This window comes from Paroedura picta, chromosome 7 (assembly GCF_049243985.1).
Source record: "Paroedura picta isolate Pp20150507F chromosome 7, Ppicta_v3.0, whole genome shotgun sequence".
Taxonomy (NCBI): Eukaryota; Metazoa; Chordata; class Lepidosauria; order Squamata; family Gekkonidae; genus Paroedura; species Paroedura picta.
This window is the reverse complement of record NC_135375.1, coordinates 77,136,418-77,162,358: the sequence shown is the minus strand read 5'-3', so window position 1 is coordinate 77,162,358 and position 25,941 is coordinate 77,136,418. Positions and strand designations below refer to the sequence as shown.

At 43.8% G+C, this 25,941-nt stretch overlaps 2 long non-coding RNA genes across 2 annotated transcripts in view; one reads left to right on the top strand and one right to left on the bottom strand.

Moving 5' to 3' along the window:
• LOC143841923 (uncharacterized) overlaps positions 1 to 25,941 on the top strand; it is a 123,192-nt gene that overhangs the window by 21,876 nt on the left and 75,375 nt on the right. Inside the window, exon 2 of the long non-coding RNA XR_013232949.1 lies at positions 8,625 to 8,795. This is a non-coding gene — a long non-coding RNA (uncharacterized LOC143841923). The remainder of the gene's footprint in view (positions 1 to 8,624; positions 8,796 to 25,941) is intronic.
• On the bottom strand, positions 15,042 to 24,639 carry LOC143841830 (uncharacterized). The gene is made up of 3 exons (XR_013232877.1): positions 24,555 to 24,639; positions 20,652 to 20,715; positions 15,042 to 15,102 (listed from the first exon to the last, which is right to left on the bottom strand). It is a non-coding gene; the product is annotated as an uncharacterized LOC143841830 (long non-coding RNA).

Below are 25,941 nucleotides of genomic sequence, written 5' to 3'. Positions count from 1 at the left end.
AGGGAAGCACTATTTGGGGAGGGGAAAGATCTCAGAGAAGTATAGCAGCATAGATTTCTCCCTCCAAAACTGCCCTTTATTGCAGAGGAACTGATCTTTCTGATTTGGAATTCAGTTATAATTCTAGGAAATCTCCAGGCCCACATGGAGATATACACCACTCCTTCTTAAATACAAAATGATATGATTAAAATATTTGAAAATGCCATGCCTCTCCCCATTGAAATTTTAAAAGCTCTTAAAAATTAAAGGCAAACATTTTTAAATCACATTTTTACAGCAATGTGTTACAGCAATATTGGCAATGCTTTCTGCTTTTAATCAAATGGAAGAAAGATGTGGTGCTATGTTGAGAGAACCAGAAGAAATGAAGGCACACAGACAAAGATAAAGCTAGATTGCATCAGAGATAAACAACAAAGAATAGAGCAGTTATGAAAGGCAAAGTTGGCTGCATTACTTTATGCCATGTACAGTTATAAAAAGTTTAGTGGCAGGGAGGTTTTACTGTTTCATTTCAAATGGACAAATTAAAAAGTAATAAATCAACAGGTCCAGATGGCATAGGGTTCTAAAAGAAATCAAGGTGAACTTGTGGATCTCCTGCCAAAAAAAGAAGAAGAAGAAGAAGAAGCAATCTATCACTAAATTCTGACTTCTTTTCCAAGGATGAAGGGAGCTAAAGTAACCTTCATCTTTTAAAAAGGTTCCAGGGGAGATTCAGAAAGTGACAGGCTGTTCACAAGATTTCATAAACGTATACCACATTGGTCAGACTGCATCTGGGATCCTATATGCCATTCTGGCCTCACTTGAAAAAGGGTGTAGACAAAATTGAGAGGATGTGGAGGAGAGCAATGAGGATAACCAAGCCCTGTGAGGAAAGGCTGAAGGATTTGAGAATGTTCAGCGTGGAGAAGAAGAAGGTGAGAGAGGACATGACTGCTGTCTTTTAAGTGTTTCAGAGGTTGTCACTTGGAAGAGGGCAGTAATGGGTTTAAACTGTGTGTAGAACAGCACCAGCTAGATATCTAGAAATCGCGTCCGCTAGCTCTCACCCAGCCCAATTATTTAGGATAGTTCGGACCCTTACTGCCCTCGAAGGAGGGCATCAAAATAGTAGTCAATTGGAACTAGGCTGCGAGGCTTTTGCGAGCTATTTTGCGGATAAGATCTTGTCGCTCCGTCGTGACCTTACTGCCACAGTTGATACAGTTCGTGAACTAGAAGCTCCGTGGCCGTTACGGGGGATCAGGTTTGATGGCTTCAGGCGGCTCTCTTTATCCGAAGTGGACAAATTGCTAGGGTCGGTGAGGGCGACCACTTGCCCCCTTGATCCCTGTCCGTCGTGGTTGCTTAAGATCAGCGACCCACGGATAGGTGTTCCCCTGAGGGAGATTATAAACCTCTCCCTTACATCGGGAGAATTCCCTCAGCGGCTCAAGGAGGCAGTGGTTCGCCCTCTTCTGAAAAAACCATCGCTGAATCCGCGGGACCCCGCCAGCTACCGCCCGGTATCGCATCTTGCATTCCTGGGCAAGATGGTTGAGAGGGCCGCCGCGGACCAGCTCCTAGCATTTTTTGGAGGAAACTTCGGCCCTTGATCCATACCAGTCTGGCTTCCGTCCTGGCCATGGGGTGGAGACTGTGCTGGTCGCCCTGACAGATGATCTCCGGCACCAGCTGGACCGGGGCGGGTCGGCCATTCTCGTGCTATTAGACCTGTCAGCCGCATTTGATGTGGTTGACCACGAGCTCTTGGTTCACCGCCTCGCTGATACTGGGATTGGAAGGGTGGCTCTTAAATGGCTATCCTCCTTTCTAGAGAACAGATCACAGAGGGTCGCTGTGGGGGAGGAGTTATCCGACTCCTTCGCACTCCCATGTGGGGTGCCACAGGGAGCGGTGCTCTCCCCCACGTTATTTAACATCTATATGCGTCCCCTGGCTCAGCTGGTACGGAGTTATGGGCTTGGGTGTCACCAGTACGCTGATGATACCCAGCTCTATCTCTTGATGGATGGCCGGCCAGATCTCCCCCCAGAAAAATTCGCCAGTTGTTTGGAAGCAGTGGCTGGATGGATCAGGAAGAGCCGCCTGAGACTCAACCCCTCTAAGACGGAGGTCCTTTGGCTAGGCCGAAGGGAGCAGGAACAGGAAGCGCGTCTTCCCTGCCTGGACGGGGTACAATTGTCATCTGTGCCCCAAGCCAGGAATTTGGGAGTGATTCTGGATGCCTCACTTTCCATGGAGGCCCAGGTCACTAAGGTAGCCCGGACGGCGTTTCTCCATCTACGCCAAGCTCGGCTACTAGTGCCCTACCTGCCCCCGGAACACCTGGCCACTGTGATCCATGCAACGGTTACTTCTAGATTAGACTTCTGTAACTCGCTCTACGCGGGCCTACCCTTGTCTCTAACCCGGAAGTTACAGCTGGTACAGAATGCAGCTGCACGGGTCCTCACTAAATCATCTTGGAGGTCCCATGTTCAGCCTCTGCTGAAGCAGCTGCACTGGTTGCCAGTTTGTTTCCGGATCAGGTTCAAGGTTTTGGTACTAACCTTTAAGACTATACGCGGCTTGGGTCCTGCATACTTGAGGGACCGCCTATCTCCTTATGCCCCCCGCAGGGCACTTCGCTCTGCGGGTAAGAATCTGCTGATGATCCCAGGACCCCGGGAGGCACGCCTGGCCTCGACAAGGGCCAGGGCCTTTTCGGTCCTGGCCCCTACCTGGTGGAATGAGCTCCCTGAAGAGCTGCGGGCCCTGTCGGAGCTCTCTGAGTTCCGCAGAGCCTGCAAAACGGAGCTCTTCCGCCAGGCGTTTGTCTAAGGCCGGGTGATGGCCCGGGGCTAAGATCGGACCCCTCTCCCCGGAGGGGGGAGGCCAGTACTAAACTGACCTGGTTCCCCAGAGTGTTCCATCCTATGCCCAATTATCCTCCGTTCCCTTCTGCTCATCCAGTGGGCCTGTACGGGAATAGTTTTAATCGCCATCATTGTGACTTAGTCATTGTTTTAATGGGGTTTTAATGGGGAATTTTAATGGTTAATATATTGTATTTGTATTAAAATGTTGTGAACCGCCGCGAGCCGGTTTCCGAGAGCAGCGGTCATACAAATCAAATAAATAATAATAATAATAATAATAATAATAATAATAATAATAATAATAATAATAATAATAATAATAATAATAATAATAATAATAATAATAATAATATCTGGGGTTGGGGGGGGGAGGAATTTTCCGAGTAGTTCAGCAGTGGAATGGGATGCATAAGGAGGTGGCTGTCTTTAAAACTTACTGGCAGTATTTAAGCAGTGGCTGGAAAGATATCCTGGATGCTTTGGGCTGATCCTGCGTTGAGCAGGGGGTTGGACTAGATAGCCTGTATGTCTCTTTCCACCTCTATGGTTCTTTGATTCTATTAAAGGTTCTAATGAATATATGGAAGTGGTGGAAATATGATATATTGAATGTACAACAGTTATGAAACCAATATTGTCGTCAACACAGATTAGCTATATAGTCTGAAATTTAAAACTTAAAAACGATGAATACGATCGTATCCAAAATGAAATAAGAACTATTGTATTTTAGAAATAAAACTGTAAAAAATTATAATGAAGGAGATGAAAGAGAAAGTATTCCCTGTCCTATATATTATGTACTACATGATTGACTTTGACAAATGTAATTCTTTTGCATAACCTTTTCTTCTTTTTCTCTTTTCTTCTCTAAAATAATAATGTTTAAAAGGCCAGTGCTCTGCTGGGGATTATTAGGAAGTGGATTGAAAACAAATCAGCCAGGATCATAATGCCCCTATATAAATCTATGGTGTGGCCTCATTTGGAATATTGTGCATGTTCTGGTCACCGTGTTGCAAAAAAGATATTCTAGCATTGGAAAAGGTGCACAAAAGTGGTGGAACACCTTCCCTATGAAGAAAGGTTAAAGAGGTTAGAGCTAAACATGGTATAGTGGTTATGCGTGGCAGATGCTAACCAGGAAAACCGGGTTTGATTCTTCCCCCCACCACATATGTAACCACCTTGGGCTTATCACAGTTCTGTTCTCCCAAAGCAGTTTTCTTAGAGCTCTCTCGGCACCACCTACTTCACAGGGTGCCTGTTATGGGGAAAGGAAGGGAAAGGTTTGTAAGTCACTTTTGGGAATCCTTTGGGTAGTGAAAAGGATGGTATAAGAAAACCTGCTCTCCCTTTTCACTTGAAGAAATGATGATTGAGGAAGTGACATGATAGAGCTTTACATAATTATGTATAGGATGGAGATGGAGATATTAGAGACATAAGTACTTTTCTCCCCTTCTCACAGTACAAGAACTCATAGGCTCTGATGAATTAATAAGCTGTAGACTTAGAACAGATAGAAAGATGTACTTCTTCACCCAAAGAGTAATTAACACAAGGAACTCACTGCCATAGGAAGTGGTGGTGGCTACTAGCACAGACAGCTTCAAGAGGGGACTGGAGAACAGAGGTTCATCAGTAGGTTTTATAGCTACAAGGTGTAGGGCAGTGATGCTCTGTGTTCTTAGTGCTTGGAGGGCAACAGTGGGACGGCTTCTGGAGTTCTGGCCCTGCTGGTAGACTTCCTGGTGGCATCTGGGTTTTGGCCGCTGTGTGGGTTCGTCTGGATGGGCCAATGACCATGGGCCAACATGGCTCCTCTTATGTTAATTCATGCACTTAGTTTTCAATATAAAGAATGTGCAAATTTTGAAAAATTGAAATTCAAAGATTCGGGGGGTTTTCTTTATACAAAAGGAATAGAAAAAGTGGCATTAGCAATGGTAAATGTTTCCACCCTGGCCCCTTCAGCTAAATAAGGCACAGGGTAGCACTGGGCAAGGTTTTTTTACTTGTAACCTTATTTAAGTGTGTGCCTGAGCAAAGATACATATAAGGTAAAGGTAAAGGTATCCCCTGTGCAAGCACCGAGTCATGTCTGACCCTTGGGGTGACGCCCTCTAGCGTTTTCATGGCAGACTCAATACAGGGTGGTTTGCCAATGCCTTCCCCAGTCATGACCGTTTACCCCCCAGCAAGCTGGGTACTCATTTTACTGACCTCGGAAGGATGGAAGGCTGAGTCAACCTTGAGCCGGCTGCTGGGATTGAACTCCCAGCCTCATGGGCAAAGCTTTCAGACGGCTGCCTTACCACTCTGCGCCACAAGAGGCTCATACAAAGATACATATAAGGCACTGTAGTTAATGGTTGATGGAATAAATCCAGAATACTTTATCATTTAAGCCATGGATTAACAGGACATTATTTTTATGCAATTGGATCACCATACCAGAATCCCATGAGATAGGAGTTGATAGACTGCAACCAAAAGAAGGGGCCCAAATTCAAGTCAAAGACTACTCATAATATCTAATTATTATGAAGGATCAAAATTAATGTTATCATGTTGAAAAGGTCTCTGATGTGTTTTCAAGGAGGAAAAGTAAGGAGGATAATGACAGCCATTTAGCCCTCAGTACAGGTCAGGTCAGAGTTTCAGAAAGGATTTTAATACTTCAATACTTTGCTAGCGCACCGAATATAGATAAAGAGGAAAATTTTTATCTGTGTCCCCAAAAAATAGCATCACTGTAACATAGGAAATAAGATGTACATTGAAAAAGAGACAAGGAAAAAGGAAACAGACAAAGGCTGAGGATCAGCACAGAAGTTAGGGTGGAGGGGTATAGGATCCAGTTGTTAATGACCTGCTAACAGGAGGGTCTCTCAGACAATAGGCCCAGCAAGTAGTAGAAAAAGGAAAACAACAACAGACTCCTCATGAATAATCAGCCGCTTAGCAACAGACTAAGGAACACATAATACATTAAAAATATGCAGCATCTAATTTTCCAAATTAACCTTGAACTCAGCATTGAGATTTACCAATGAAAGGAAATCAGTGCATAGGTTTCAAGCCAGCCATCAACTACATACACATCACCATTGTACCATCTCAAAGTTAGACATGAAAAAGGTTAAAACTAAAGGATATACAACACAACAACCTGAATAGCAGTAAAAAAACATACACACACTTTTTATACATCCTTCTTATTCTGCCAGCATAGCAGTGTTTGGATCTTAGGGGAAAAGAAATGCCTATCTTTGTGCAGCATCAACATGATAGGATACATATGCCTACAAATGAAAAAGAACAGAGTCTCTGTATGCATGCTCCATACTATTGTGGCAATTACCATGGTCTATCCATCTTCATACGGATAGAGCAGCATGACACAGCATGCAGCATTTGGCACAGTTCTAACATATTAACACAGTTGTACACAATCATTAGGAGATCAATAGGGCTTACTCCCAGGAAATATTTCTTTGCACTGATAATTGAAAAAAGATGACATATACTCATTGTCTTTTTAAAAAATAGCTCCAGGCAAACACACAACAAACGTCATATTTAGCCAAGATAATGTTCGGTTTGTGTGCAGGCAATGCACCTACTACCTGATTTGGCACTCCCCCACAGAGGGCCAATCATGACTCTGCCCTGCCCCTGTCCTTCTCCTCCTCCTCCTCCTCCTCCTCCTCCTCCTCTTCAATGCCCCTTCCAGCTGGAAGAAGGTAAGCTAGGGAAGTGGCCAGCCATGCTGGCACTGGTAGCCCCGCCCCCATGTTTGAGACACTGCACTCCTAGGCCTCCTGGCCACTGGAGAGGCTGCTGGCCATGCACCACCATGGGGGCCATGCCAACTATGGTGGCTCATTCCCTATGGCTGAGCCACCCCACTCCCAGGCCTTTTCCCACCAAGGAGAAGAGAGGCTGGGCAGCTGGGATCTGCTGCAAGCCCCATGCCCACTATGGCAGCTCAGCCCCAGTGGCTAGGTCACCCCACTCCCAGTTCTCTTGCCCACTATCAAGTAGGAGATTGGGAGGCTGCTGTGCTATGGGGAGCCCCTCCAACCTGCTGCCTCTTTTAAAGCCAGCTTTGATACTAGTACTAGAATAAAAAAAATCATTCAACAGAATCCAGGAGGCAATGAAGGAGGCCTCCTTGAAAATTAAAGAATTCCAAAAGGACTCAAACTCAGCAGATTTGAGAATCATTTTGTCCAAATGATTGCTTTGGTTTAATGAATCAAATTAAAAATTAATTATGAGGCAGTCCCAGCAATCCACAGTCTCCGTAGTATTGTCCAGATTGGGGGACTACTGTTCATGCAACGTGGTATTAAAGTGGTAGAACACTTTCTGACTTTCCATTCCCCCCCCCCCCATCATTCACATAAAGTGAAATAAACACATAAATACACACACAATCAAGGAACAAACTAATAGTGAAAGAGCTGATAATTATCTTCCTGGAACCTTTCCTTTTTTGAAGTGAAACTAAAGTGAAAGTTCAAAATCAAAAGCTATGGATCTTTCAGACACTGGTCTGATTAGAGAAATAAACTTGAGTTATATTGGTGTTTTCACAAATATGGTATGCACTATAATGGATGAAGCTGTCAAAATTAAAAAGAAGCAAACAAGCAAATAAATATGGGATAAAGATTGCAAACTTTTTCTGTAGTTAACATCAATGCAATCCGAAACAGATTTCTAAGCTTCGGAGCCCATTGATTCAAGTGGACTTAGAGGACTTAGCTTTGCCTCGGATGGCATTACGTGACACAGTATATCATCATGACATACTATTGGTAAACTGAACTGAGCATCCAAATTTGTTGCTGCTCCTTAATTACATGACAATATTTATTTCTGAGTTTCCTTTCTGTAGAAATATATATTATTTCTGCTTCTCCTTGCTAATACAGATGCCTCTGTGTGGTTGCTAAGGCCAGATAATAAAACCTTATGTTTGCTTATCACAGACCTTTCCTCTTTTCCCAACTGGATACCTTTTTGGTGATTCAGTTTGCAACTCTATCCCCATTACTGGATGGATCTGTATTTAACTTTTGAATCAAACAAAGGCATTGATAATTTTAGAAGAAGAAGAGTGGTTCTTATATGCCGCTTTTCTCTACCAGAAGGGGCCTCAAAGCAGCTTACAATTACCTTCCCTTTCCTCTACCCACAACAGACACCCTGTGAGGTGGGTGAGGCTGAGAGAGCCCTGATATCACTGCTCAGTCAGAACAGCTTTATCAGTGCTGTCGGGGAGCCCAAGGTCACCCAGCTGGCTGCATGTGGGGGAGCGCAGAATCAAACCCGGCTTGCCAGATTAGAAGTCCACACTCCTAACCACTACACCATCTGGCTCTCAAGTTATATACACCATTCACTATCTACACCAAATTATAACATTTAAAATGCTGTCTTGGCAGCAAGGCTGGGTGAATAAGGCTGGGCCACACATGTGACAAGCTTTCTAAGCCCATTCCTTACTACCCCACCCCAACGGCATGACACTTTTGCATTGTGTCACTTCAGTGTGCCCATGTGTGCATCGCCAGCTGTGTCCTTTTGCCACCTGCTCGTCCACGGCATCAACCTGCAGTCCCAATAAGTCAGGGCTGTGATTTTCAGCAGCTCAATGTTTTATATTTTGTATGCCCTGGCTGGATATTTAATGCTGAGTTTTAAATAACAACTTTTATGGGTTTTTTCTCTCACAAGTAGGTTCTCCAGAGAGGAAGCATAGAAATTTTCTACATAAATGGATAAGTAAATCTTATGACCTCATCCAAATCTATCCATCGACAAATCATGTTTAGCTGTGTCTGCAGTTTCATGTATTCTGAGTACTCCTGCAATCAAAAGTACCAGAGCAAGGCAGTGGAACATACAAACGTGAGTCCATTGATTCTATCAATATTCATACACCCTGGAGTGTGTTTACATAGATTTTGTATGGTGAAAAACATATGTGAGACACAATGCAGGATTTCACCAAGAATTGAATGATTATCATTGATCATATCCTTGGATTTCCTTCATCACATTTCAGCAATGACTTACTGTATTTTCTTCCTGCACACAACATTTCTGATACCACAGTCTTATTTAGCCTCTCAACTACTTCTAAAGCACCTCCTACCTTAGTAAGTTGGATGAAAGACAAGACTGGCTCTTTGCTTGGAGAAAAATATTATCCATTAAATACGCAAATAGGGGGTTAGGTAACTATTGGCAGGCATCAATAGACACTGGAGATCTCTGCATTAAGGCATTCTTGAAACTTTGTTACTACAAAGGATGACATGTTTCCATTTGGACTAACCTGTGCATGTCGCACTGATGCACTTCAAAGGAATTTAACAATAGTTGTTCCAGCTATATCCAGACATGGGAGCCTTGGGCCAAAGATTAGCTCCTGCAGCAGGAAGGAAGAAGAAGCTGCAGCCTGGCAAGCAGTTTACTCATGAAGCACCAGGCAAGGCCTCATAGGGAAAGCATTAGCTCATCCACTCAGTTGGACTATTGAATCCTCTTGCTCTTCACTCCTTTATGATTCTGCTTGTTTCAGTTCTGCTAGTTAGATCATTTTTCTGCTTTGGCTTCCATCTGTGTTTCTTTTTGCTTCACATTCTGCCATGTCCTGCCTGCCTACCCATCTGGTATTCATTGTCATGATTATTATCTCCCGACAATATTGCTAGTATTATGGGTGATTCAAAAACCATGTAGAACCACTTCAAGAGCAAGGGACTGTGTCAGTTTCCCAGGGTTATTCAATCATTCTCCAAGCTTCACAGAAATGTTTCATTTTAGAATTATTATCCGTTTGGTTCATCTTTTTATGCATTTAAAGAAGGGAAATTCTCCTTGCTCATTGAGTTTCATTTATTTTCAGTGTTTTCTTCCTTTTTGCATGACTTTATCCTCATGCAAATTATCTCCAATTGTACAGAAAGACATGCAAGGAGTAGCGCTACTATGCTATGTTCTGCCTACCTGACATACAGCCAAGATACTGATTAAGTGGCATTTAGGGTTGTGTTTCCATCCTTCTTCCCGTGGCTCTGTGCTCACCAGTTTTTCCCCTGCTGCTGAATCACTAACCTGAGATCAGCTTCCAGCAGCAGTATGTCCAATGTCTTCTCTAGTGCTAATTGTGGTGACTGGAAACTCTCTTTCAGGACTGGTTCTCAGGTTAATTATATCACCTGCCCAACAAGTAAGCTCTTGTGATACTCATGTACAGAAACCATCACTGCTTCACACAGTTGAGGGCAAGCAGAGAGGGTCTACTATGTGCAATACAGACTGCAGCAGACATAAAGGCCTCTCATTTTGTCACTGGCATTTGCCAAGACATAGACATCTCTGTAGACGTTTTTACAGAGGCCTGGTATAACTAGGTATAGCTGAGAACCATTCAGGTATATTTTCTGCTTCTAGCAGGTCATACATTCACGCAGAAACAGTGAGCCCAGAAATGCTAGAAGGATAATTTTTCAGCAGCATTCTTATTGGTAAGTTCACCAATGATGATTATTATTATTATTATTATATTTATACCCCGCCTCCCCCCGAAGGCTCGAGGTGGTTTACATAATCCCGTCCCCATAAACCATAAAATGACAATAAAAACCGATAATTTACAGTAATGGCAACAGCGATGGCGTAATCTACTCATTTGCTCTCCGCATCCTCAACTATGGAGGGGGGTGACGCTCTCTACCGCCAGTTTGTGAGGGTGGGATGATCTTCTTTCCGCCCGGCCTCAGTTATAAGCCTGGCGGAAGAGTTCCATCTTACAGGCCCTGCGGAATGCTGGTAATTCCCGCAGGGCCCTCAGCTCTTCCGGGAGCTCATTCCACCAGGTTGGGGCCAGGACCGAAAAGGCCCTGGCCCTAGTCGAGGCCAGGCGGGCTTCCTTGGGGCCGGGAACGACCAGTAGGTTAACCCCCGCAGAGCGTAAAGCCCTGCGGGGGATATAGGGCAAAAGGCAGTCCCTCATATATGCTGGGCCTAGACCACAGATGGCCTTGAAGGTCAAAACCAAAACTTTGAACCTGATCCGGAAGGCGACCGGTAACCAATGCCGCTGCCTCAGAACTGGCTGGATGTGAGCCCTCCATGGTGTAGCTGTGAGGACTCTAGCAGCCACATTTTGGACAAGTTGCAGTTTCCGGATCAAGCCCAGAGGCAGGCCAGTGTAGAGCGAGTTACAGAAATGTAGTCTAGAGGTGACCGTCGCATGGATCACTGTGGCCAGGTGTTCGGAGGACAGATAGGGTGCTAGTAGCCGAGCCTGGCAAAGATGGAAAAATGCCCGGCTAGCTACCTGTTTAACCTGTGCCTCGAGTGTTAGTGAGGCATCAATGGTCACCCCTAAATTCCTGGCCTGAGATGCAATATTAAGTTGCGTCCCGGCCAGAAAGGGTAAGCGCGCTTCCTGATCTGCCCCCCTACGGCCCAACCACAGAACCTCCATCTTGGAGGGGTTGAGTTTCAGGCAACTCTGCTCGAGCCATCCAGCTATGGCTTCCAAACATCTGGCAAATGGATCTGGGGGGGAGTCCGGGTAGCCATCCATGAAGAGAAAGAGCTGGGTGTCATCAGCGTACTGGTGGCAACCCAGCCCATAGCTCGGTACCAGTTGAGCCAGAGGGTGCATAAAGATGTTAAATAATGTAGGAGAGAGCACCGAGCCCTGTGGGACCCCACAAGGGAGCCGGTAAGGGCCCGATACTTCCTCTCCCACGGCTACCCTCTGTGTCCGGTTTTGGAGGAAGGAGCGTATCCAGCGTAACGCTGTACCCCTTATCCCCGTACCGGCAAGGCAGCTTGCTAGCAGCTCGTGATTGACCACGTCAAACGCGGCCGACAGATCTAAAAGAACTAGCACAGCAGAGCCACCTCGGTCAAGCTGGCGACTGAGGTCATCCAACAAGGAGACCAACACAGTCTCCACCCCATGACCAGGGCGGAAACCAGACTGGTATGGATCGAGTGCCGAAGTATCTTCCAGGAACGCTAGGAGCTGGTCCGCCGCAGCCCTTTCCACCACCTTACCCAGGAATGCTAAATGCGCTACTGGGCGGTAGCTTGCAGGATCATGTGGGTCCAGGGATGGCTTCTTGAGAAGAGGGCACACCATCGCCTCCTTCAGCACCTCAGGAAACTCCCCCAACTGGAGAGAGCAGTTAACAATATCCCTGAGCTGCTCACCTATCCGTCCATCCCTCCCCTTAAGGAGCCAAGACGGACAGGGATAAAGGGGGCAGGTGGTTGCCCTCATCCTCCCCAGCAACCCATCCACTTTGGATAAAGAGAGCCGCCTGAAGCCATCAAATGTTACCTCCAAAGGCGGCCAACAGGCCTCTAGTTCATTAACTGTATTAACTGTAGCTGGAAGGGAGTGGCGGAGCGACAAGACTTTATCCGCGAAATGGCTCGCAAATGCCTCACAGCTGATGGTCAAATTCCTACTATTTTGGCGCCCATCTTCCAGGGCGGTAAGAGATCTAACAACCCTAAATAGTTGAGCTGGGCGAGAGCTAGCGGATGCAATTTCCGCGGCAAAAAAGTCACGTTTAGCCGCTTTCAGTGCCATCTCATACGCCCTCATAAACGTGCGATGAGATGTTCTTGTAGCCTCGTCACGGGCCTTCCGCCACACTCGCTCTAGTCGTCTCAATTCCCTCTTCTTCTCCCGGAGCTCCCCAGTATACCAGGGTGCCCGTTTGAGTCGAGGGCAGAGAAGACGTCTAGGAGCAATCTCGTCTATGGCAGCCGACAGGCGGGACTGCCAGTCCTCCACCATGGCCACTAACGAGATGCCGTGAGGTTTCGGGTCCCGCAGAGCATTCTGGAAACCAATTGGATCCATGAGTCTCCTTGGGCGGGCAAAAATGCGCCTGCCGCCCAACTGGGGAGGGGGTGGGGTCTTGATCCGAGCCCGCAGGGCATAATGGTCTGACCATGGTACGGCCAAAGCTGTATCCAGAACCACCTCTATCCCTACCCCAAAGATCAGGTCGAGGGTGTGGCCGGCCTGATGGGTGGGCCCAGCAACAAATTGCAAGAGCCCCAGCGTCGCCATGGCTGACACTAGGTCCGAGCCAAGTCTTGGGGGCAGCGCGTCCGCATAGACATTGAAGTCCCCCACGATTATAAGCCTGGGGTACTGCAAGGCCCAGGCGGCTGCTGCCTCCAGCAGGCTCGGCAGGACATCTGGTTGGGCATTGGGTAGACGGTATACCAACCAGATGGCCAAGCTCTCGACCGAGTCCAACCCAATACCGACGCACTCCACTCCTCTGATGTCTGGGGCCGGGAGAGCCCTGTAGGAGAAATCCTCCCGGACCAAGATTGCCACCCCCCCTCCCCTCCTATGGACCCGGGATTGGTGCAGGACCGCAAACCCTGGGGGGGCAAGTTCCCTTAAGGTGACCGTTTCGCCACCCCTTGCCCAGGTCTCAGTCACGCACCCAGACTCCATGAAAAATTGTTGCAGAGTCGAGGCCTTGTTGTTGATTGACCTTGCATTGCACAGGACCAAGACCGGGTCTACCCTTGCCTCCTCCCCCGTATATCTGGAGATGGGACGGAGGTTAGAAGGGCAGTGAGCACGCCTCGGGCGTCTGCCGTGTAACCACGGCTTGGCCCAAGGACTAACACAAGTGCTCTCTGACCTTCTCTTGTCTAACCTCCTCCCCCAGCCATATCACCCTCGACCCATTATGGACGAGATCTCGGCCCCAACTTGGGCCCCCCTCGTGGCGGTACCCCTCCAATCATACTCCCAGGGGAACAAACCCTCAGCTAACTCGCTGCCCTAGAACCCTAGCACTAATACTCCTAGGTCGCACTGAAATATCCCACCCTAGCCCCCCCAACCCAATTCCACCCACTAAACCCACCCTAACCTCCCTCCCTAACCTTATCTCTGCAAGCCAGCAGTCCTATTTCACCAGCAGGCTAGGGCCTAGTCAGATCCCGCCTCGAGGGGGTTCTCACGACCTTGCCCACCACTGGTTCCAATAGATCCCTGCTAGGGTACCTTAACTTATCTAATTCCCCGTAGATGGCCTTGAGTATCCCCGTATTCTTATCCTTATGTTGCCCCTCCCCCTCAGCCCCCTAATGAGCTGATTCGTGCAGGTGCTGAGTCCAATTTCCACTTTAGTCGGTTGCCTGCTTCCAATGGTAACTCCAGGAGGCAGCTGTTTTGCTAGTCCAGCAGAATGATCCTGATAATCTTGAATTATTATTCTGGAGGCCAGTAGATGGCGCTGGAGGTCGCCAGTAGATGGCGCTGTATTTCCCTTGTAGGTTCCTTACAGACTATTGTTTTCTATTAAAATGGAAGGCTGTCCTTCTGAGGCAGGCTTTCAGTAGTTAATAGACAGGTAGGACTCTTTTAGAGACAAAGACATACTGTTTTATGTTTTAATCCTTTGTTACTTGATGGGGGGGCCATACATTACCTTAAGCTGGGTTGTAAGATAAAGTAAATAAATGTTTTCATAAAATATTTCCCTTCTAAATTCTTCTTATATTATTAAGCCATTTGCCCTCTCTCTTTCAAATTAGAAATCACACTAATTAACAATATGTTAAAAATTTAACACTTTGATATCAGCAGAAATCCCAAACTTTTAATGTAAATATGCTAAAATTATTGATTATGATGCAGTGGCACAATTCCAGCAAAAGTAGAAGCTCTTCCTTGAAAATGTGCCACATTTACTCATTTTAATTAATTAATAAAATATGGCAAATATAATAATCTCTGCTAAAAATCTAAAACTGGGTGTGATGTGGAGATTAACCTGGAAGCAGCATTAATGTGGTATTAGGACAGAAAGAAGCTGCTGCTTTGGATGGTCTCATTGATATTAGCTGGCCTTCTCCAAAGGTATATTTGATACACCTGTTGTTTCTTCATGTTCCAAGCAAAAGACATTGAATCTTCTGTCATATTAGTAGCATTTTGACATGAATGGGGATTCAGGGATCAAACACTGTGGTTCTTCTTGCCAAGAAGGGAATAAAGAAAAAGGCCCCTCTGTCCAGGCTACTACAGATAATAATGACAAAGACTTTTAAAAAAGGATACGTTTAAGGACTGAGGTCCTTGCTTCCTAGCAAGCATCGTGTCTGGATGTTTTGTTGAAGTTTGTCGAACCCTTGCTTGAAAGATTTGCTATATAAGTGGAGTTGAGAAAAAAGATATATGAATATATGAGTGACCCAGTTTTTAGGGCTTGAAACATTTCTATGAAGAACCACAATTCTGAGTTTGAAGCATACCAATAAACAGCAGTTACATATCTAGAATCTAAAGCCTATTATGTAAATGTATCAATTTTGAGGCATTCATGGCAAATGTAAAGAAAAGTCATATGAGAATAATCTTTCTCTGACTATTAGTGCCACTCTGTGCAGAGTCACAAGCTTTCTAAAATTCGTTTAAGTCAGTGAGCTTAGAAAGATGTAAGTCTGCTAACGATGCCATTGGACTTTTTCTAGTTATTAAAAATGATTAATATGTGCTCAATCTGGGTGAAATTTCCCATGCACAGATATAATTTGTCTAGTCAAAAGAAGTCCCATATGTTGATTACAGGCACACAGAAAGGGTAGTCAGTGTCAAAACTTTTCTAAATATTGAGAGTTCTAGGATTCTAATAAAATGCTCCCTGTCATATTTTGATTCTCTAATAAAACTGCTTCCAAATATTACCCAATGCAGTATAGGAACAAAGCACAACTGAATATATTAAGATGTAGATGGGAATCATGAAGATTCATTTGCCATCTGCTTGCTACCATAAAGCCAGGTAAGCTTTAACCTAGCAGAACTGATATGTAGTGATTAGATATAATGGTATCAAACTATGGGATGGATAGCACAGAAAAGCAGATCTGCTTCAACTGCCAAACAGAGGGCTTTTCTGTATGTTTTACCCCCCATTGGTTCTGGCCCCATACTGCTTTGGTTTATCCCCTAATTTCTGCAAGCATTTTTGTACTTTTAGTTTTCACTTAGGATTTGTTCTAACCCCTCTCCCCACATACACACAAACACTTTAGTTATTCTTTCCTAGAAACCAATTTTGAGTTGGATTTTCCCATGCATATTTCTGGTGGTTCTCTTGTCCCTACTCTCAACCTCCAGTTCTCTTCCAGCAATTGGACATCAGCATCAACCCCTCCCCCTTTAAAAAAGATGAGTATCTTCAGTGTTTTCAAGACCATACAATATCAATGTAATGTTGTAATGGTAATTTAAGCAGGTTCTCTGAACTTTTAAAAAGTAAGCATCTCTCCTCTTCCCTCCTAAATATATGACTTTTCCCTTATATCATGTGGATATGGGATAGAGACTTTTTTTAAAAAAGGAAAGCCGGGAATTTAGAGAATCTGCTTAATCTCTCATTACAACATTACATCAATATATCGATCTTTTAGGGCCTTAAAAATGGAAGTGGGGGTGCTGTGACACCATCAGGGATGCCACTGACAGCACCCTCCTTTGAAAATACTCATTATTTAAGGTATGTGAGGAAGAAAAAAATAACTCCACAGCTTTAAAAATGCACAGAGAGGGCATATGTGCAGAAGAACCATGCCCACACCAATGCCAATGCTTGTGGATCAACTGCCAAGAAAATTAGGAGTAAATTGAAGGTGTGGAAAAATAGTGATTTTAATGAAGTGATTTCTCTTTACCTAGTGATTCTCAGCTAGATTGGTGTTCTGACTTATGCTATATCTGAAATGTGATTACATGAATATTCTCTCTTGAATGTTTCATTCTTTATTGTTCATCATTTAATGTGGTGGTTGCCAAGTGATTCCTAAATATAAACCTATCCCACTGCATTGGAACCTGTACTTTGTCAGGTCAGTTGTACTTATTGTTAGAATACTTTGATACCTTGATCAATATCAGCATACCATATCAAGCTGATCCATGTTACAGTTGGAAACTAGACACTGAAAAAAGTAATTTATGCAACACACCCCAAAGATGTTATCATATTTAATCATAGAGTTCGAAGGGACCTCCAGGATCATCTAGTCCAACCCACCACAGACTGCAAGAAATTCACAACTACCTGACCACCCACGGTGACCCCAATTCCATGCCCAGATGATGCCCCCCCCTGCTAAAAGCTAGAATCCATGGCCATTCTTGCCTGGAAGAAATTCATCTCCCAACCCCAAAGTCACAAACGTCATTTCCCTGGGCATACAAGAAAGGGCCACAAGAGCCAACCATGGACACAATCCCTTCTGCCCAGCCTTCATTGACTTTTATTCTACTCATATTGCCAGTTGTATATTATCATTATGGTTTCTTATCTCTCTCTTTTTCTCCCAATTTTCTTCTGCTTCCCTTTGACCATATACATGTGTGTGAGTATGTGTATGTATCGTCTCCCTTTTACCCTTCCTTCTCTGCTGCCTCTTCTGAGTGTGAGTTGACAAACCACTTTTCCAACCACAAGCCTTGTGCATTATATAGTTAAAGGAACCCATCAATGCATACATATACAGGAAGCATAAGGGAAAAAATTGTTAAAACATTGATGATGGAATTCACATGCTGAGGCAAGCTTGTTTTAAAATTCCACTGATGCACCTTTCTCTGCTTGAATTCCAAGGAGTATCATTTATGCTTGAATTCCAACCATTATTTATAGGAATTTTACATGGTTTGAAGAAGTAGAATGTCACTTTCTATGCTTTGGCTGTTTGTCTTTCTAGCCTGTTTAAGACTATTAGAGTAATACCAGAATACCAGTATTTCCCTGGGATTGGTTCCCAAGAAATAGGCAGGGGCAGGTTTACATAAAACAGGCATATACCATTTACACAAAATGTTATGTTTGTCCAGCTTTACACAAATTCATGTTCAACAGGCAATAAAAACAGTATTGCCAAATAAATCTTATCCAGGTCTTTGGATTCCTATAATCTCTTACAGCCAGACCTGGTTGCATCATAAAGGCTGCTGTAGTTGGACAAGTTAATGGTCTCTTTTCATTCTGATGGATAGAAGGTAATTCAATTTGTAATGTGTGCACATACTTGTAGATTTTTATGCAGGACAAGAGGAAAACGTATTTCGCGTGGACTTGGTAATGATTTTGCATTGTTGTTTAAGAGTGAAGGCAGACACAGTTGGGTGCTCAAAGAGGGTTTAAAGTTTTAGCATTTAAATTCAAGCACATGAAATATTGTGTTTATAGAGATTACACTTAGGGGCAAAGCTGAATGTCTTGGTAGTTAGGTTTATGCTTTTCATGAGTTTCTTTTGCCTTAGGGAACCAATTATATGTCCAAAGTAAAACATGATTTGAACTTAATGTGGAATTCCCACTATCCGATGGCCATGCAGCTTTGAGAAGGACATATTGTTCAGCCTTCTCAATAGGGTCCTAAGACACTGAAAAAGTCTTGTCAACCTAAACGGAAATAAACAAATACCAGTAACAACAGTTGACACGTTATACTCCATTCTCACTTTGATTTCAAAAAGTTACCAAAACATAATTAATTCCTTGCTTGTTTTGTTTTGTTTTCCTCAGAAATGATAATTGGCTACATTAGGCCCTGCTTCATGCTATGATTACATTGCATTACAAATGAAATGTATCTGGCTACCCTCCAAGGATCCCAGGAAAATAATATTTTTTATGTGATGCTGGGGTCCTCCTTAAAAAAAAACCTGAATAATTAAGATAGAATCTCACAAAGTTAGGCATATGAACAAGAACATTAAAGTATTGCTAAGTAAATCATAGAAATGCATTTCCTAATCTTGAGATCAGTACAAGGCATCCATTGCACTATGGTAAGGCCATTTTGGGCCTTATGTGACCCATCCATCTTGAAGAGGAACTACAGAAACTGTTTAAACTGACAGTGCCTCTCTAAACACCTCCCATTTACCCATCTAGGGCACAAATTACCAGCCACCAGCTCCAATTTCTTGATTCTGAGGAACAGAGGAGGGAAAAGTGGCTTCTTCATGGTTGAATTTTCCCTAACCTGTATGGCAAAGACCATTGAAATTAGGGGAGGCAGTCTAGAGCATCACCTGGAAGTGACATTACATTGCCCTCTAACTTGTTTATGTTTATTATAAATGTTTAGACCACCCTCCCAGCAAGCTAGCTCAGGGCATTATACACAAATATAAAATATACAATATCAGCAGTAAAATTAGATTTAAAATTAATTTAGATAAACAGTAACTAGTTAAAACAGGTTAAAAACCTGATGAGTATTGAATCCTCTCAGATATTCAATATGATTTGGGAGTCATCAGTATATAGTAGACAGACCAATGAGTGGGTGGGGCCATAAATAGGTAGGTAGGTATTTCCTGGCATTTGCTCAGGTGGTATTGTGATGCTGACCTTTCTGAAGGCACAGCTGCGTCCCCTCCACACTTCTGAATACTGTGGGATTAGCTAATTGCCTTCTGAAGCAGAGTAGGATATATGGGGGCTGTCTTCAAACTGGCACAGAAAGAAGCCTTTTTTGCCTGTTTCCATTGTGCACACATTTAGGTTATTTCCATTTAAGCCTAGTTCTTCTGACTGGTTACATCATAACTACAGATGACAGGAATAGTGTGGGTTGCTAGAATATATGCTAGTCAATGATGAGATCTATGAATGGGGGGCTCATGACTAGCCTGACCATCACAGGCTTATCCAATTGGCTGAGGGAGGAAACGGAGGTCCTTGGGGTGGAGCAGGAACAATTAAGTGTTACAGGAAGGGTTAGGGAGAGAGGAGACTTACCTCTTGATATGATTTTGATGTAGAGGCTAAGATAAACAAAGTCAGCAGTAATATTCACCAAGTTTGGAGCCAGGGCAGTATTCACAGTGCTGGTAATGATTATAGGTTGCTTATTAGCAGAAACTAACTCAAAAACAGATGTGTTTTTTTTAATGATCGACTAAAAATAAAACCTGTATCAGTTTATATATTTGATTTCTCATATCTTCATTTGAAGAAATACAAAATATTATAATATTTAAAACATTGTTATGCTGCCTTTCCATTCAATATAGGATCCCCAAGAAAACAGGAGGGTCTGATGGAAGGCATTAACAGAGGAAAGGCACAACAAAAAAGGCCCTTTCTTGAGTTGCCACCCATCTTGCCTCAGATGGTGAGGGGCACCCTAAAACCCTAAAGATACCTGTAAAAAGGTATCCCCTGTGCAAGCACCGGGTCATGTCTGACCCTTGGGGTGACGCCCTCTAGGGTTTTCATGGCAGACTCAATATGGGGTGGTACACATGTGCTTCTGTAGTACTTAAAGAAGTCCTTTATAATATTACAAATGTATAGATATATAGATATAAACAAAATTTAAGCCCTGGAAGCTATAGATATCTGCCCATGTCTAAAAGGTGTTTATTGCAATCTGTTTGATGCTGATATTGCTTGGGAGGAGTTCTTAGGTTCTGCTGCAAAGATCCCCATTATTGCAATAAAGTTTCCTCTGATTCCGAAATCTCACTGGTAGTTTTCTTTGTTGGGCATTGGCACACCAGGAAATTGGCCCATATGGCTAACAGTACCTCAGCAGTAATACTGTTCTTTGCCAAGGAAAAGCTACAGCTGGCTCACCAGCCAAAGCTGATGGAAGGCCCCTGGCCTCTATTGCTGCATGGTTCTTCAACAGGAGCCCTGGGTCCAGCAGCACCCCCAAGATACAAACCTGCTTTATTAGAGGGAGTGCAATCCCATCCAGAGTAATTCCAATTAACTAGCAGCAGTCTCTGCTAAAAAAAAAAATACACATTTGAAGCAGGTCTAAAATCCCTTGGCTTTCATTAATACAGAACAGGAACAGTGACCATTTTTCAGACTGAAAATAACATTTTATGTATAGCAAATGTTGCCAAAGATGTCTTGTAAATTAGTAAGGCTTATGCAACTACAAAGATTCATGCCAGCTGGAATGGTAAAACACAGGTTAGACTTGCAAGACAATCAGCTTCTATGTTTTTACGAACTTCTTGATTAACATATATTTGTTTGTACTGATGCTTATCTCCATTTGAAAAAGTTTTACCTGCTTCTTTGTGCTACCAGTGTGTTGTTATCCTATAAAACACCTATTTGTTCTTATAGTCCATCGACAATTCAGTTTAAAGTGTAGATGTAATAAATGATCCAGCTAAAGTTGAGTTGTGACAAAGTTTCATAGAAACCAAAAGAACAACACAGTAATGAAAAACCTGAGCCACGTTACCTTGAAAAGGGCACGTGCTGCAATCCTAAATATGTTTCGTAAGTGTGCATGGGATTGCACAACTGTCTTTAGCCACTGTGTGCAGGCCATATTCTGCCAAGATAATATATCATGGAAAGAAATGTGATGGAAACCAAACTTCATTGGCTTTGCATAACATAAAAACAGTTTTCCATAATGGATATTCTAGAGAAAATATTGCCAAGATAAAAATTAAACAATGTTTACAAAGATTTTAAACATTTACTTCTAAAATTTTCCTTTACTCTGGAAATCTTTCAAAAACCTTCTCACTAGTGGAAAGCATTGTGCCATTCCTCATGCATTATAACCAAAACAATATGAAGACAGTTACTTTAAAATGGACTTTCTTAACCAGGGTTTCATGAAACCCTGGGGTTTCTTGGCAGCCCTAGGAAGTTTTCCTGAATTGATGGGAGTTAATTAAATTTTATACATTTTTAAAATTTGTTAAACATTTATTGAGTGCTATGGCAATATATGGTGGTTTCTCAACCAGAGTTTTGTGAAAATATAGGGTTTCTTGACGGTCGTGGAAGGGTTTCTTGAATGGATGGGAGTTAATGATAGATCAGTTTACAATTCCACCACATATGGAATAAGGATACAATAGCATCTTGACATTTCCAACATTTACCATCAGTTTGATTAGACATTTTACCGATAAGCTTAGGTGTTAAATACCATCTGCAAAACATCTCATATCAATTTCCATGCAGTGGCTGGCACTTCATTGTTAATGTTATTCAAATGCTCATTGCTGATGGATATTTTAATGATGTAAGAAACGTGCAGAATAAACAGTTTAATAAATTAATAAATAATACACTAAATATAAATCCACAAGCTACATATTGTAAAAGAGCATGCTCCTCTTTGCTTATTGGTCACCTTCTTCTCTTGCTCCAAGAAAATCTCCATGTGGCTTCTGCTAAAACAGCAAAAGGAATTCCTGACTTTCTTCCCTAATTGTTAGAAATTCTGGGCCCCTGACTCACCTGTGGCCCCATGAGCAGACAGAGCTAGCAAGGGCAATTGGGGCAGTTAGGGCCTGCTAGGACTGGTTGTGGGAGGGGGGGAGTGAGGCAGCAGCAAGGGCATTATGTTCACTCCTCCCTGGACTGGTCTATGATCATCTGGGGTTACAGGGAGGGGAGGGGTAAACAGAGAGAAATTGCAACCATGGTGCCCTGCTCAGCTAACAATGTGAGAACATTTAGGATCAGTGCCTCATCACTCCTACCATCCAAATGTTCCATCACTCCCCCCCCCCTTCAGCTTGGCTGAAGTATATGCCACATGATCTCCTTTGCTGGTTTTCAGCTGTTGGACTGAACCTTTTCCTGCAGGGACATGTTCCAAGAGGGTGGTCTAGACTAGACTTAGTCCTGAGTCCCTTCAGAAAAAATAGAGCAGCAGAGTAACAGAGCATTTGCAGTTATTATATATTAGGCACAGGTCCACCCACAGCAATTTGAGGTTTAAAAGGAATACTCTTTATTAGAAAGTTTATACAGAATATATACCACATTAATTTGCTTTAATCTCCTTATTGAAATATTGCATAAAAACTTAAAAATAATTACAGAGAAAACACATTGCAAGCCCGTATGAATGACTTTGCAGGTAGGACTACATGCCCATGCATCAACAGATGGAGAGAGCTGAGAGCTTAATGGAGGATTTGCTTCCTCCTCACTACCAGAGATCTGAGCAGAGAAAGAGGAAGTGGGTAGTGGCCCAGCTTCAACAAAGAGATTGCTCAGGCCATATACTCAGGATTCTTCCACTGCAATCCCAGCTGTGACCATCCAGTGTCACTAGTGAACACACAGGTACTGTTTAGCAGCCTAACAATTTCCAGGGTTGCTTTCACCAAAGTATTTGCTGATCACAATTCCAACAGGTGGCAGCATGGTGAGGGGCTTCAGGTATGGCTCCATAGCTTTGTCTTGGTCTCTTTTTAGTTTTGTCCATGTATTTTGCCTTAGAATTGGTTAATCCTGGTTCTAGTTGCTGGTGGCCAGAGTTTGAAATCCATATTTCTCAGATATAAAATTATTTTTGTATAAACTCATATAACATCATGAATGTACATGAATGAGTCAAACCCTTTTTCTATTGAATATGCGAGCCATAAAAAGAATAAGTCTGTTAGATTGCTTGCCGCTTGCTGATAAGTTTTGTATTGCAGTTTTTTCTTTCACTGTCAATCATGTGTTCCTGTAGACATCATCACTGTGTGACAAAGTGGTAAGTATATGCATATTTGCATTGTATAGTCACCAACATTTAAGTTACTGGACAATCCAGATATAACACTGAGCTTATTGTCGTTATTTCTATCAGGTTCATGAGCTGGGGGGAGAAATCAGAGCATGGAAAGTGATACTTGTTATGTATTATAGATATTCTAGTAACATCATTTGGCATAAGACAGCAGTAGTTTTTGCCAACATCACAAATGATGTGACTTAAATAAATCAGTGAATTATTAATTCTTACAGATTTAGAACTTCTTTAAACATTACAAGAAGAGTTGTTTTTTTATACTCTGCTTTTCACTGCCCGAAAGAGTCTCAAAGCAACCTACAATTGCTTTCCATTCCTCTCCCCACAACACCCCTATGAAATAGGTGATGAGAGAGCGATGACAGGACTGGTCGGTCAGACTAGCCCAAGGTCACCCAGCTGGCTGCATGTGGAGAAGCAGAGAATCAAACCCAGCTCACCAGATCAGAAGCAGTTGATGCATGTTGGAATAGAGTTATAGCATTTATGAGCCTTGAGAAACAAGAGGTGACACAATATGTTCACGCAAGCAATACAGTTCATCAAAATAATGAAATACAGCAAAATACAATATCCACCTATTGGATACATAAATTATCCCATGCCTATCATTTCTCTACCGAAATAACATTTAAAGATCCCTAAGAACATTTGCACTAAATAGATAGCACCAGTTTAAGTTCAATATTGAGCTCCCCGGGCTCAGTAAAATTGTCAAGCGCTGACTGGTCCCCAGTGATAAAAAGGTTAAGAACCATTGAAATAGACCAAACCTGAGTTCCCCTGGAGAGGAGGGGATGCCTGTTACTGGCCTGGGGGGGGGGATCTCTCAACACACTAGGAATGAGACAGGAGGCTAACCTCCAGGTAGAAGCTAGAGACCAAGTGATATGACATCACAAAGAGCACACCTGAGTTCCCCTGGAGAGGAGGGGATGTATGTTACTAGCCTTGGAGGGGGGAGAATCTCTCAACACACTAGGAGGCAAGCAGGCAGGTCAACCTTCTGATAGAAACTGGAGATCAACTGATATGACATCACAAAGAGCTCACCTGAGTTGCCTGAAGAGAAGGGTATGGCTCTAACTCACCTAAGTTGGGGGAGGGGATATCTCAACACACTAGGTTTCAGAAACAAGGCCAACCTTCAGGTAGAAACTGGAGACCAGCTGATATGACATCACAAATAGCTCACCAACTGATATGACATGATATAGACCAGCTGTCCCCAACCTCCAGTCCAGAGACTGGGACAAGTCTGTTAATCAGTCAGTATGGTAACATGGCTCCCCCTTGTTCTCCTCCCCGGCTGCTGCCTCAGGGGCTGCCCTGCCACTCTGCCACTGGCACACCTTTGGTGTTCTCCAATGGCTGCCATGGCTAGGGTTCCCCCTCGGCCTGCCACTGCGCAGCTGCTTTTGGCAGCACCCCCCAGTGGCCAGCATGAAGTCAGGGGTGCCGGCAGGAAAGCAAGTAGAGCAGGGGCTCAGGCAGCAGCGATGTCCCTCGGCAAAAGAATACCCCCCCCCCGGGCCTCAGTAAAATTGTCAAGCGTTGACTGGTCCTGAGTGATAAAAAGGTTGGGGACCACTAACATAGACCAGATCTGAGTTCCTCAGGAGAGGAGGGGATGCCTGTTACTGGCCATGGCAGGGGAGGGCAATCTCTTAACATACTAGGAGTGAGACAGGAGGCTAACCTCCAGGTAGAAACTGGAGACCAAGAGATGTGACATCACAAAGAGCACACCTGAGTTCCCCTGGAGAGGAGGGGATGTATGTTACTAGCCTTGGAGGGGGGGAATCTCTCAGGGCCATTTCGCACGGCTTCAAAATAGCACAATGGTTGCTAATTGGAAACGCTACTAATTTGCCATAACCCACGACGTCGTAGACAATCTGCAACAATCCTGAAACCGACCCACAAAAAGCGCTTCGTTGTAGCGCTTTCGGGGGAATCCAGAAAAGTGGATTCACCCTCCGGATAGCGATACACTCCTGCAACCAATCTGCAACAGTAGCGCTAAAGACCTGTGCGTTACCATTGTTGCTGGTTCTTCAAAGTCCCTCCCCCTGGCTCTCTCCTCCAAACTTCCGGCGAAGCGATCGCCATTTTTTTTTCTCCGAGCGAGCGGGGATAAACGCACCAGCGAGCCTCTTTCTGTTTAGAGGCTTCCCTGGCTTCAGTCCTTCACCTTTAGTCACTAAGCACAAACCACATAAAAGCCCGTTTGCTGAAATAAAGTCCCTTTATTTTTTACACATAAATTCAGCCGAAAATCGGGCCCATGAGAGGGGGGGGGGATTTTTTTTTTATCACTCGAGGCAGCGTGCCAACGATCATACAATCAAACGACAGCTCACATTAGGCAGCTGGATGGGTCTCTCCGTAGCAACGAATCTACCTAGATTCGTTGCTATGGGTCTGTTTTTTTTTTTTT